This window comes from Ictalurus punctatus, chromosome 28 (genome assembly GCF_001660625.3).
Source record: "Ictalurus punctatus breed USDA103 chromosome 28, Coco_2.0, whole genome shotgun sequence".
NCBI classification, from domain to species: domain Eukaryota; kingdom Metazoa; phylum Chordata; class Actinopteri; order Siluriformes; family Ictaluridae; genus Ictalurus; species Ictalurus punctatus.
Genome location: NC_030443.2, coordinates 16568719 through 16580957, shown reverse-complemented (window position 1 = coordinate 16580957; position 12239 = coordinate 16568719). Strand labels below are relative to the sequence as shown.

At 39.4% G+C, this 12239-nt stretch overlaps 1 long non-coding RNA gene across 1 annotated transcript in view; it reads left to right on the top strand.

Annotated features, from left to right (window-relative positions):
* LOC124626493 (uncharacterized) overlaps positions 1 to 5251 on the top strand; it is an 8491-nt gene extending 3240 nt beyond the window's left edge. Inside the window, exon 2 of the long non-coding RNA XR_006981359.2 lies at positions 888 to 5251. This is a non-coding gene — a long non-coding RNA (uncharacterized LOC124626493). The remainder of the gene's footprint in view (positions 1 to 887) is intronic.
* The last annotated feature ends 6988 nt before the right edge of the window (positions 5252 to 12239 follow it).

Here is a 12239-nt window from a genome sequence, read left to right as displayed (position 1 = left end):
TTTTTGTTTGTTTGTTTCTTTCTTTTGTTTTTGTTTTTTGTTTCTTTCTTTCTTTCTTTCTTTGTTTTTGTTTGTTTCTTTCTTTCTTACTTTTTTGTTTTTGTTTGTTTGTTTGTTTCTTTCTTTTGTTTGTTTGTTTCTTTCTTTTGTATTTGTTTGTTTGTTTCTTTGTTTCTTTCTTTTGTTTGTTTCTTTCTTTCTTTTGTTTTTGTTTGTTTCTTTCTTTCTTTTTTGTTTTTGTTTGTTTCTTTCTTTCTTTCTTTTGTTTCTTTCTTTCTTTCTTTCTTTTGTTTTTGTTTGTTTGTTTCTTTGTTTCTTTCTTTTGTTTGTTTCTTTCTTTCTTTTGTTTTGGTTTGTTTCTTTCTTTCTTTTGTTTTGGTTTTGGTTTTGGTTTTGGCCTTAAAACATTTTGCTGCCTGAGAAATCCCTCTATCAAGTATGACGAAATTATACCAAATATAAATTTAAAGCTGTTCAAAGGATAAACAACGAGTTTGTAGTCCTTTATTAAAGCAAAGGAAGGATTAGAGAATATTAATAATCACATTAAGAAACTTGTGACCTGGTTCAATCCTGAGCTCGGGTTACCGTGTGTGTAGAGTCCCCCATGTTCTCTGTGTGTCCGTACGGGTTCCCTTCAATTCTCTGCTTTCCTCCTATCTCCAAAACAACATGGACGTATGCAGACTGACGATGTTAAATTACCCCTGGGTGTGAGTGGGTGTGTGAATGTGTGGCCTTGGACTGGTCTTCCATCCAGGGTGTATTCCCACCTCACACAAAGTGTTCGTAGGATAGACTCCGCCTCCACCAGGATAAAGCAGATCCTGAGGATGAATGAATGAAAACTCTAAAGATCACACTACATAAATCTACTTCATTCCCAGTGTTCCTGGGATAAGGATCTGGATCCAGCGATATCCTGACCAGGATGAAGTGCTTGCTGAAAATGAATGAATGAATAAATGACTGGCGTCTCATTTAAGGTAAATTCCCGCCTCACATCCAGTGTTCCTGAGATGTGCAGGTGCACAAACTTTTGCACTCAGCATGTTTTTTTTTAAACGTGTTTTTTTTTTTTTGACCAAATCTTTACTGTATCCTTAACTGATTTTATTTAAACAGTTCGTCATAGCGGACTTTTTTTGGACGACTTTTAGATGTTAACCTATTAACCACAAGATAAACACGTTAAAAAGTCCTGTTTTTAAAAAAATAAATAAAGGTCTAATTTGAAACTAGTTGACTCTGAGCATTTCTACTCAGAGGGAAACACAGTCAATGGATGGACCTGATCCAAGACCAACACTGGCTTGCCAGGAAATTGAATGATTCACCGTCGTTTACGAACCTGGTCATTTTCTACTGACCATAAATCAGACGTATCGTTTAAAGACAGGATTAGACAATGTGTTGATTTGTAGGAAACTGATCCGGGACCTGTGTTTAGAGCACGACAGCCTGACGGACGCTGATTCAGTAGCTCGGCCATGTGAGGCATGTATGAAATGATTGTGGTTAGCCGCCGCGAGGGGATGTTAACGGTCCGGTGGTTTCTGTTTATACACAGGAGCGAGACGGCGAGAGATGACTCCAGACTTATGAATGACTCTATGAAGCCAGAGTTCGGAGTGAGTCAAACTTCCTCAGCTTGTTCGCCAAAAACAAAAAAAAAGACCATGTACACAATGAATTTGGACACTTTTGTATAAGCAAGCATGACCTAGAAAAAAAAAAACAGATAGTACAGTGCGACGAGAAGGAAGAAAGTTTGTGCTGCTCTTGATGATCGAAGAGCGACTCCAGGAGACGGGAGAGATCTTCGAGAAGACTTGGACGGAGAGAAGAAAACTGAGAGGGAGAAAAGGCAAGAAAGAAATTAGAGATGAGCTAGAGATAGAAGGAAAAGAAAAGACAGAGAGAGAGAGAGAGAGAAACGGGCTTGTTTGCTTTTGCACAGGCGCTGATTGACGTACTTGCTCACAGTGACTCAGTGAGTGGATGGAGGACCGTGAAAGTTCATGTTGGGAATAGTATGATGCGAGTGAAGAGGGGGCCGCAGCCGTTCTGTCTCCTACCACACAGCATACGGACCGGCATGTGCACTCGCACGTCACTCCGCTGGCCACGGCAACCGCCGTAGAAACGGCCTCCACTCATCCCTGCCGCGTGTCCTCCTCCTTCTCCTTCGTCCTGCACTTCGCTAATAGAAACACATGAAAGACGTGCGTTAAAAAAACAAAACGAAAAAAAAAGCACACAATTCAGAGAGAAATCACAGGTACGCAATTAGTCGATTAACCATGCGAGACATAGTTGACATAATTGTATGATGCTAATCGCCGTACAAGGAAGGAACTCTACCTGTTCTGTAAATAAGTTAACATATATTTGCCTCAAATGTCAAGAATGCTACATATTTTACACGTATTTAAAGAGCGGGGGTTGACAAATCGCTAGCTCGGCTAATCGGGACAGGTAGATTATATATTACATATCCAAGCTAATCGACGAAAATGTTTATCTGATGTGTAGAGAAAAAAAAAATACAGAACCAGAATGATTATAGAACGATGTTTTTAGCTTTAGCTATATAGTTAGAAAGGCTAACTCGGTATCCGCTATAATGTTGTGATGAACCAAAGAGTTTTGAATGCTCTGGTATGTTTGAAAAACGGCTAAGAAGATGAGAATGCAAGCTGAGATTAAGATACCGAAATTCCAGGTAGCTATCGCTAGTATTTAGCCAGCTAGTTGTGCTTATGTTTGCTCATGACATAGATTATATAGAGCGGAAGAGCAAGAAATAGCATAAACGTGATAAAGCTCTTTGTGCGAAACTATGCTGCGTTCAACATCATTTATCAACCTCGGTGTGAGGGGAAACAAGCCTGAATGCGGCAGTGTTTGTGTTATGTTAGCAACGCGCTAGTCAGCGAGCTAGCTGATGAGTGATGTCTGTTTTTTTTCCTCCTCAAAACGGTGAACTGTGTAGTCAGTGTTATAGATTTAACAAGCGAATACGTCTGTAGGTCGATAGCTCTAAAGCAAGTATTTGTTTATACACCCTGATGAAAAAAACAATAGAAACCATTAATGAAATCCTAATGGTTTCCTCTACAAATACCATTACAAAAAATAAGCTAACCATTTAAAAGCATTACCCTTACTGTACCATTATTTGTCCTTAATGGTGTCCACTAGACATGCTATGCACCACCAATAAAGCGACAAATTACCAGTAGAGACCCACAGGGACCATTACAGTTTCCGTTAAAACCAGTACAATTCCCATTATAACCATTAAATCCATTATAAATTCTATGAGGGTATTTATTGGGGTTTGTTTTTTTCTTTCTTTTCTTTAGTATAACTCCTTGAATGGAAGAAGTGCTATTTTGTTTGCTGTTGATGCTGTGGGCGGCCATTTTGATTTGACATCACTTGCTGAACTTGGAGTCCAAGTTGAGGGGATGTTTTGCTGTTGTTGTTGTTTATTGTTGTTGTTGTTTTTCCAAGTCTGAGTTTGGGAATTTGGGAAAGAAAAACCCCTTTAGTTGAATGCAGCAGTAAGGCTGTTAACCTGTAGCTTGCAGAAAGTTACACAAGATCAGATATTTGCTGGCATATTTAAATATTCATGCTGTGAAAAAAAATTTTTTTTAATGAATGAGAGAAGTCATGGAATGTTTAAATAATCTTACATTTTGGAGATCAGTGCCCTAAAATATATCAAACGCATGCAGTTCCTACCCAATCCTAACCTGAATGCCTGTTAAAAAGCTTCATGTGTCCTTCTGGGACTGTGTTGTTAAGTCAGTGAGTCCTGTTCAGCCCCCTGGCTGGTGGTGACATTTAAACCAAGGTAGCGCTGCATCTATTTGTGAGTGCTGGACCCACGCGTTACGCTCGGAGAATGTCAAAACTCTGAGCTGCCTGCCTCGATGATCATTTCCTTTGACATTTCTCCAGCACTGTCAAATAGGTTAGCACCGTAATTGCCCTCCGTGTGAAGCGAGAGGGAATAGTGGGAATGAATTCGGACAAGATTCTGCATCAACACGCCACTCTCACCTCCCCCATTATGGATCAAGGTCACCTTACACCAGCTGCACCTTGCTAAGTCCACATTAGCATGAGGTCTAATGAGGCTTGGGGGGGGACAGTGCTAGCTCCGCAGCCACCGTCTCGTAATGCAACCTGCTAGCGCACTGCATTATTAGCCCTAAAGGCTTCATTATTTGCATTAGCCATTTGTTTTCAATTTGAAGCCATGCTACTGTTTGGGTTATTTCCCCTAAAGGGTTGGGGTTTCACAAAAAATTACAATGATTCCATTAAAAAAATTACAATAATTGCATTTTGAAGCCAAGGGGTGATTTTTGTGTTGGTTAATCTAAACAGCCAGGGCTTGAAGTTAGTACACAAAAACCCAGCTTTCTCCACAATTGAGTTGGAGACAATTCCCATACGTAAATATTCATACTCTTTAATATTGAGATGAAGCATGGTGGTGGAAGTATCATGAAAGGGTTGCTTCTCTGAGTAATACCAGGTATCACTGACTGATACTCATTAATCTTCTGTTTTGACTAATACTTCTACCCGGTCTCTAAGCTTTGGTGGCCATAATATTTTAAACTATATTCAATTTTTCCCCTGCCAATTCAATATTATGGGTTATTTTGTGTTGATTCATGACATGAGATGTTAAAAATCATTTTAAGCAGGGGGGTGAATATTTATGCAAGCTACTGATAAACAACAGCAAATTGAGGAACCTTTGAGAGCACCATTGAGAGCATCCTGAGCAGCTGCATCACTGCCGGGTTTGGAAATTACACCGTATTGGACCGCAAGACCCTGCAGTGGAAAGTGAGGACAGCGGAGATCACTTGGGTCTGTCTTCCCTCCATCATAGCCATTTACACCACACGGTGCACCGGCAAAGCCACCAGCATTGTGGATGACCCCACACACCCGCCTCACACAAACTCTTCACCCTCCTGCCGTCTGGAAAAAGGTACCGAAGCATTCGGGCCCTCACGGCCAGACCGTGTAAGAGCTTCTTCCCCCAAGCCATCGGACTCCTCGATGCTCAAAGACTGGACTGACACCCACACACACACGCACACACACGCACACACAAACACACAAAACAGAAAGCTGCGTTGTGTTTGCAATTGTTTGATATCCATGAGAGCAGAGTATTCGTTAAAGGTTAAACAATAAAGACAAATTTTCACAGTTTCCTTTGCTCACACTTACCAAGGGTGCCAATATTACTGGATATGGTTGAAATAACAATAAAGCCACTTGACTTGACGTACGTCGGGTCAAACTACACTACTTCAGATGCTATAATAGCCATATAGTACAGGCTGCAAATTCTATTTACAGCTTTAATGCTTTTTAGATTACATTCTTAACGGCACAAATAAATAAACCTGTACAATGTACAATGCACGAAAATAATAAACCTGGGTAGCATTTTGCACAATTTTAAGGCTGAACCAATTCAAAACAATCTGGAGGCTCAGGTAAAAACGGTTCATTCTGGAACTGAGGGCGCGCAGCATGGACGCTCATGTCCGTCAACAGATCCTTTCTTATAACTCAGTACAATGTCTACAATGCGAGTTTGAGAGGCCATGACCCTGGTCACGATGGAATTCACTAAGTGACGGTGTAAGGATTCGATTTGGCTTTAAAAGTCGATAAAAGTACCCGTGAGAGGCATCGGAATTGGGATTTAAAAACAGTCCTACGTACTGTACACCCCTGCATCGACCTTAAGAGTGATACGAAAGTGATAAAGTTTAAAAAAACAAAAAAAACAAACTAATTCCGGTGTAGTTTTACACAATGCGCAGTTCACTAGAATATCGGCTTCATCTGTTTTTGAAAAATATTAAATAAATAAATACATACATACATATAAACCCGCTCCTGACTACTGACTCCTCGCTACTGACTAATCGACAGCGCAGCAGCGAAGCCGATCGTGAAAATACGCACGGGATTGGCACCCAACACCCCGAACCCACTGCCGTTTTTAAACATCTTGAAACATTTGGTCTAACTGGACCGCTTCCTACAGACGTCTACAAAAAGGAAAGTCAAATTGAAAGCCCGATTTCAGCAAATCTGGACCGTCTCCGTTGCTTTCCACACTCGGTTTAGCACGGCGCACACACAAAGCGAGTGCTGTGTCTTGAACACACAGCAACTTGGTAAAGAAACAGAGGAATGTGCTCAACATGTTCTCGCCAGAGGTTAAATTATTCTTCTTGTGGTGCAAATCCTTTCCTTTGTAGCACAGAAAGAAAAAAAAAAAATTCTGTTAAATCCTACAACACAGTGGATCTTTCTCTTTTGCTTTCACGCTCCCTTCCTCCATCACTAGCGTTTTTTGTTTCCTTTTTACCCTTCATCTCATCTCTGTATATTTATTGTGCTGCTTTGTGTGTGTGTGTGTGTGTGTGTGTGTGTGTGTGTGGAATTAGCCACAGTCGAGCGTACAGCTGTCCTAGATCAATCCTGCACGCTGATGCGATGACTGAAGCACTAAAACGTCCATGTCTTCATTATTTTAACCAGAGTGTGGAAGATTCGGGTTCTTTCCCTTTCCGTGTGTGTGTGTGTGTGTACGAATCATGACAAAAATGCGGCCCGGCGAATTAAGCTTTCAATTCGTGATCACTTTCAGCCACAGAGATAAGCAGTGTGTGAACGATGTCTAAATACACAGGAACTGCAAATTCTCACAAATGAGCACGAGCAGACTAATATGTAAAGTTATGATAAGTGTTAGTGTAGTCATAAAGTATACGGTTCAGGCTAGTTTTATAGAAAGTGCCCGTGGGCGTAGGTTTACTCACAACTTCATTCATAAGAAACACATTTAAATAACCCAGTCGCTCATTAGCAGTTCTCAGGAGGCTTGATCATATCGTGTGTGTCAATCAGACGCGATCAGGCTTTCCGCGAATCGCCACTTGGCAGCAGCTATAAAAAAAAAATAAATAAATGAATGAAGAACTAACTCTTCACTGTAAACAGAATCGAAAACGATGATGTTAGCGCAATTAATGCTAATGAGTCATCGACGAATATTCATCAATCTGCTCGTTCCTTGTTGTATAACCGCCCTTTGACATTTTCACTTCCTTTGGAGGTTGGTTTATAAAGGAAAAAAAAAAAAAACATTTCAGGACAAGATGTGAGTTTGTGATACAAAGTTGACGTTCGTTGATAACATTAGCATAACCTGTGAAAGTTAGCAGTTAACGGCTAGCTAAGAGGAATTTGTAGTCTTGTGGATCCTTTTCTTGATTATCTACCGACAGATCTGAGGGAAATGTTGGTATTTCAGATCTTTTTAATCTCATTTCTACCACCACTTTAGCTTCATACTGTCCGAATCAAAGACTCAACAAGTATGTGCTAGCTAGCTTGTAGTTAGCTAGCCTGTGTGCGCAGTGTCTGTAATTTCACAGTTGCTAGCAACAGTGTTCTCACAATTTTACCTACATGAATGCTGTGTATAGACCAAAACAAACCTCTTTTTCTCCTTAAAATAACAATAACAATAACAATAATAATAATAATAAGATGAAGAATAAGAAGAAATGAGCTAGTATTGAAGTGATACTATTTGCCCAAGTTACTTTTTCTTTTTTCCAAAAAGTCTGTTAGACGTTTTAACAAGCAGTTTGAAGATTTTGACGCCCAGTGACACTCCAAAGCTTTTGTCTGCTCAAGGAGCGGAGGGTATTCGCCCCATATTGTCCTTTCTGCCGCTGTCTCTCTACCTGTGCTGGTAATATTAGGTGACAGCGTGCATTTGGAGACTTCAGAAAACCCAGAATCCTTCCACCAACGTGTCACAACGTGAACCACGGCTCTCCACGAACAGCCTTCATCTTTTTAATAGGGCCCGAGGAGGTGAACCCTGGGCAAAGTGATGAGGGACACGTCTCTCAGCATCGCCTTGCCGCTCTATTAAAACCCAAGCTCCAGGCTTTTTCCTCAGCCTTATTTCAGGCTCAGTGATTTTTCTTCATTATCTGCTCTCCGTGTCTTCTCTTCTCATCTGTCCTTGTCCTCCTGTCCTTCCATCAATGCTTCTTTTTTTTTTTTTATTATTGAACTTTCTTTTAAACGAAACTTTTGTCTACTGTAGCAGAATTCTACCGGAAGAAAAGTCTTTTAAATAAATAATAAAAAAAAGTACTGTATGAAATGTCTCATTTCTCCTCATGGGTCTTCACCAACTTCTTTACGTATACAATACCAGGCTATTAGTGGTGGCTCCTATGTAGGTGCAGGTAGAGAAGAACCCCATGATATATATGACCCGGTCAGTGTCATGTCAACAATGGATTCGGCTCCGGACTCCATTTCCCAGGACTCACTGCAGCCTACAAACATGGCTGCCACAAACTACACATCCTTCAGAGTCATTGGGCTACTGATCATGCACACCTGTCTCCAGTCACACCCGGCACTATATAAAGGACTCACAAACACTCACTCAGTAATGCTCATTTTTAGCTTTGGCTGACTTACCAAGCCTTTATTTTTATTCTAGTGAGTCTAGTTTTGTACATTTTTGTGGAACCTGGCAACCCTGGTTAAAGGTATTAGCTCTTTGCCAAACACAGGTGCTGGGTGTACAGTATATAAAGGCTGGGTATACAAAGGTGTCTAAAACCACTTAAAACGAGCTGCTAGACCGTATGCTGGATGACTGTACAGTATGTTGTCAACTCTCAACTGCATGTTATGGGGTTACTCAACAAATTCACTAGAACTTCAGACACACGTCCAAACAGGACTCATGTCTCATGTATTACAAGAAAATATTAAATGTTTCCTCAAACGACTAAATCTGTATCCGAGTACAAGTTCCCGATCGTAACAGAACTGCAGAGATGCATTATTAAGTGCAGGTATCCTCGGAAGACGAAGCACCTCGGTCTATATATGAAAGTGCGAGCGTAAACTGTAGGACGACGAAGAATATTATTTCCGAAATATTTTTGATACATTTCTTATTTCTATTTTGTCATATGGTTATTATACACATAAAATATATATGGCATTCATGGATTTTTGACCGGTGCTCACTGAACTGTACGAACAAATGTGTGCAAAAGTTTACCCCCCCCAATGATTCCTGAAAGAGTAAAAAGAGATCTGAACATTTTAAGCATTTCACTATCGGTGTATTAACACAAATGTTTTTTTTTAAAAACCATATTCCTCTGGTTCTTCTTGGTCAGCTTCGTGGCTTTCAGCGAGGCCAAGAAACACCGCATATGTCACGTTCCACTTGAGAAGCCTCTTCATGAACAACTTCCTGTGGCCTCCCACCAAAGAGGAAGCTCGACAGGACGTTTTCTATTCTTTAACCTCACAATTTGCTCAGGCTCTGAGTCACTCAGCTTACAACCCCTGGCAAAAATTCTGGTATCACCACACATAGAGGATCCTCAGACAGGTTTTTTATTTCGTAGCAAATAAACAAAATCACAAATATGACAGAAAACAATTTTTGTTTAATAGCTGAACATTCTGGCATTCTTGAAATGTTTGAGTATTCGAACGAGCGCATTAATATAAACCTGGGATTTGCCTTAAAGTTGAAACTACTATCAGAGCTCCTTTTATAGAAAACGATTCAATAGGGTCTGACCAATCAGAGTCAAGAACTCAACAGCTCTGTTGTATAATATGAAATCGAGGTTGCAGTTAAAATGAAGTCTCTACGTTTCCTCGACAATGCAGATTAATCCTTAAGGAAGGAACGTGTTGTCAGGTGATAGACCGACGACATGATCCTCTTCTCTGAACCTGATATTAAAACAGAGACGTCACCTAGCGTTAATAACTCTCTCCTCAAGGGCAGTCATGATAATGCTAGCTGATAACGCTAACGGAGCTGATCCCGGTATTGCGTCATAGCCAGCTTCAAAAAAGGTCCTTCTGTATTAAATGTTATTGTGAAGTGGGAGGGCGGGTCATTAATTTCACACTTTTATGTCATTTCTTCATGATTATTACCTTTATTTTAATCCATTTATCTTCTCAAAGCCTATTGATTGAAGTATCTTTATGGTGTCTGTAGTTGGAGGATCTATTTATATGCCGTCAGACAAAAAAAAAAAAACTTTTGAGAACTCACTGTGATGATTAATCTGATGATTACAAGCAAAAGAAATTGCCTTTACAATTATTATTATTATTATTATTTTTCCGAAGGGACTTTACTCACTCACATTTACACCACTTATTCCGGTTCCTCATCGATCTCCTGCTCGCGTTCACGTCGCAGATCTCGACGTAACCATAGCAACTCTCTATAGGTTGCTATAAGATTGTAGGCCTGCTTAAAAAAGACTGCCTTTTACTAGTGCTTAAAGTGTTGCTAAATGGTCAGTCAGGTCCATTCAGCCCAACGTACTAGAATACTAAACACTTACTTCCTTTCATGGCCACTGATGTTAAGATAATCAGAACACAATCACAGAGAGGAACAATTTCTGATATTTTCTGGTTCTGAAATGTTCTGGTTCTGAAATGTCCTGTTTTGTTAGTTTGAATAATGATTTTTTTTTTTTTAACGCAGTTGAAGAATGACTCCACTCCAAGTGGCCATGTGTGTTTATCTGTCATATCCAAATGTCATATTCAAGGAGCGACGGTTTGTTAGCCAAGGAGTCTGGTGTTAATCACCATTGTGAAGAAAACATTTCAGGCTTTACCGGGGAAAAAAAACCCAGTCTCTGCTGAGGCATGTACTGTTCTTTTTAGTGCCTTTAATTAACAGTTCAGTATGTTGTATAAATTTGTATTTTTTTGGCTCCTCATAGTGTCAAGGATCTCAGTATGGACAGTTATTTATAAGGAACAATGATTTGCTTTCAATAGCTTTGCTTCTATACCTGATTGTGTTGCTGTATAAAAGAATCATATAGTGTATGCTCCTGGCACCTTCTTTTATCCTCTATTAAACACACTTGTTAGTCATTCTAGGATGGTTATTGCTCTACGCTGAAAGCCACATATTCACAGATATTTCAGTTGATATATTTTTCAGTGAATTTCAGATTTTTTACTTTTTAAATGTCAGGCCTGTAGAAAACAAGTCGAATGAATCTTCTTTAAAAGGAAGCTGTGAACTTGAAAGCAAACGCTATATGTATTAGTCAAATCCCACCTCAAATTAAAACCACAGTATGAGAATAAAGCTTGATTCAAGTCTAAGAATGAAGCCTGTTAAATTGATTGATGATGAAAGATGAATGATAATAAAACCTGTTGGAGGATGAAACCTGTTTGAGGTATGAGGATAATGAAACCTGTTTGAGGTATGATTATAATAAAACCTGTTTGAGGTATGAGGATAATGAAACCTGTTTGAGGTATGAGGATAATAAAACCTGTTTGAGGTATGAGGATAATAAAACCTGTTTGAGGTATGAGGATAATAAAACCTGTTTGAGGTATGATTATAATAAAACCTGTTTGAGGTATGAGGATAATAAAACCTGTTTGAGGTATGAGGATAATAAAACCTGTTTGAGGTATGATTATAATAAAACCTGTTTGAGGTATGAGGATAATGAAACCTGTTTGAGGTATGAGGATAATAAAACCTGTTTGAGGTATGAGGATAATAAAACCTGTTTGAGGTATGAGGATAATGAAACCTGTTTGAGGTATGAGGATAATAAAACCTGATTGAGGTATGAGGATGAAACCTGTTCGAGGTATGATTATAATAAAACCTGTCTGAGGTATGATTATAATAAAACCTGTTTGAGGTATGAGGATGAAACCTCCTTGAGGTATGAGGATGAAACCTCTTTGAGCTTTGAGGATGAAACCTGTTTGAGCTTTGAGGATGAAACCTGTTTGAGGTAGGATTATTTAAAAAAAAAAAAAACCTGTTTGAGGTATGAGGATGAAAGCTGTTTGAGGTATGATTATAATAAAACCTGTTTGAGGTATGAGGATAATAAAACCTGTTTGAGGTATGAGGATAATAAAACCTGTTTGAGGTATGAGGATAATAAAACCTGTTTGAGGTATGAGGATAATGAAACCTGTTTGAGGTATGAGGATAATAAAACCTGATTGAGGTATGAGGATGAAACCTGTTTGAGGTATGATTATAATAAAACCTGTCTGAGGTATGATTATAATAAAACCTGTTTGAGGTATGAGGATGA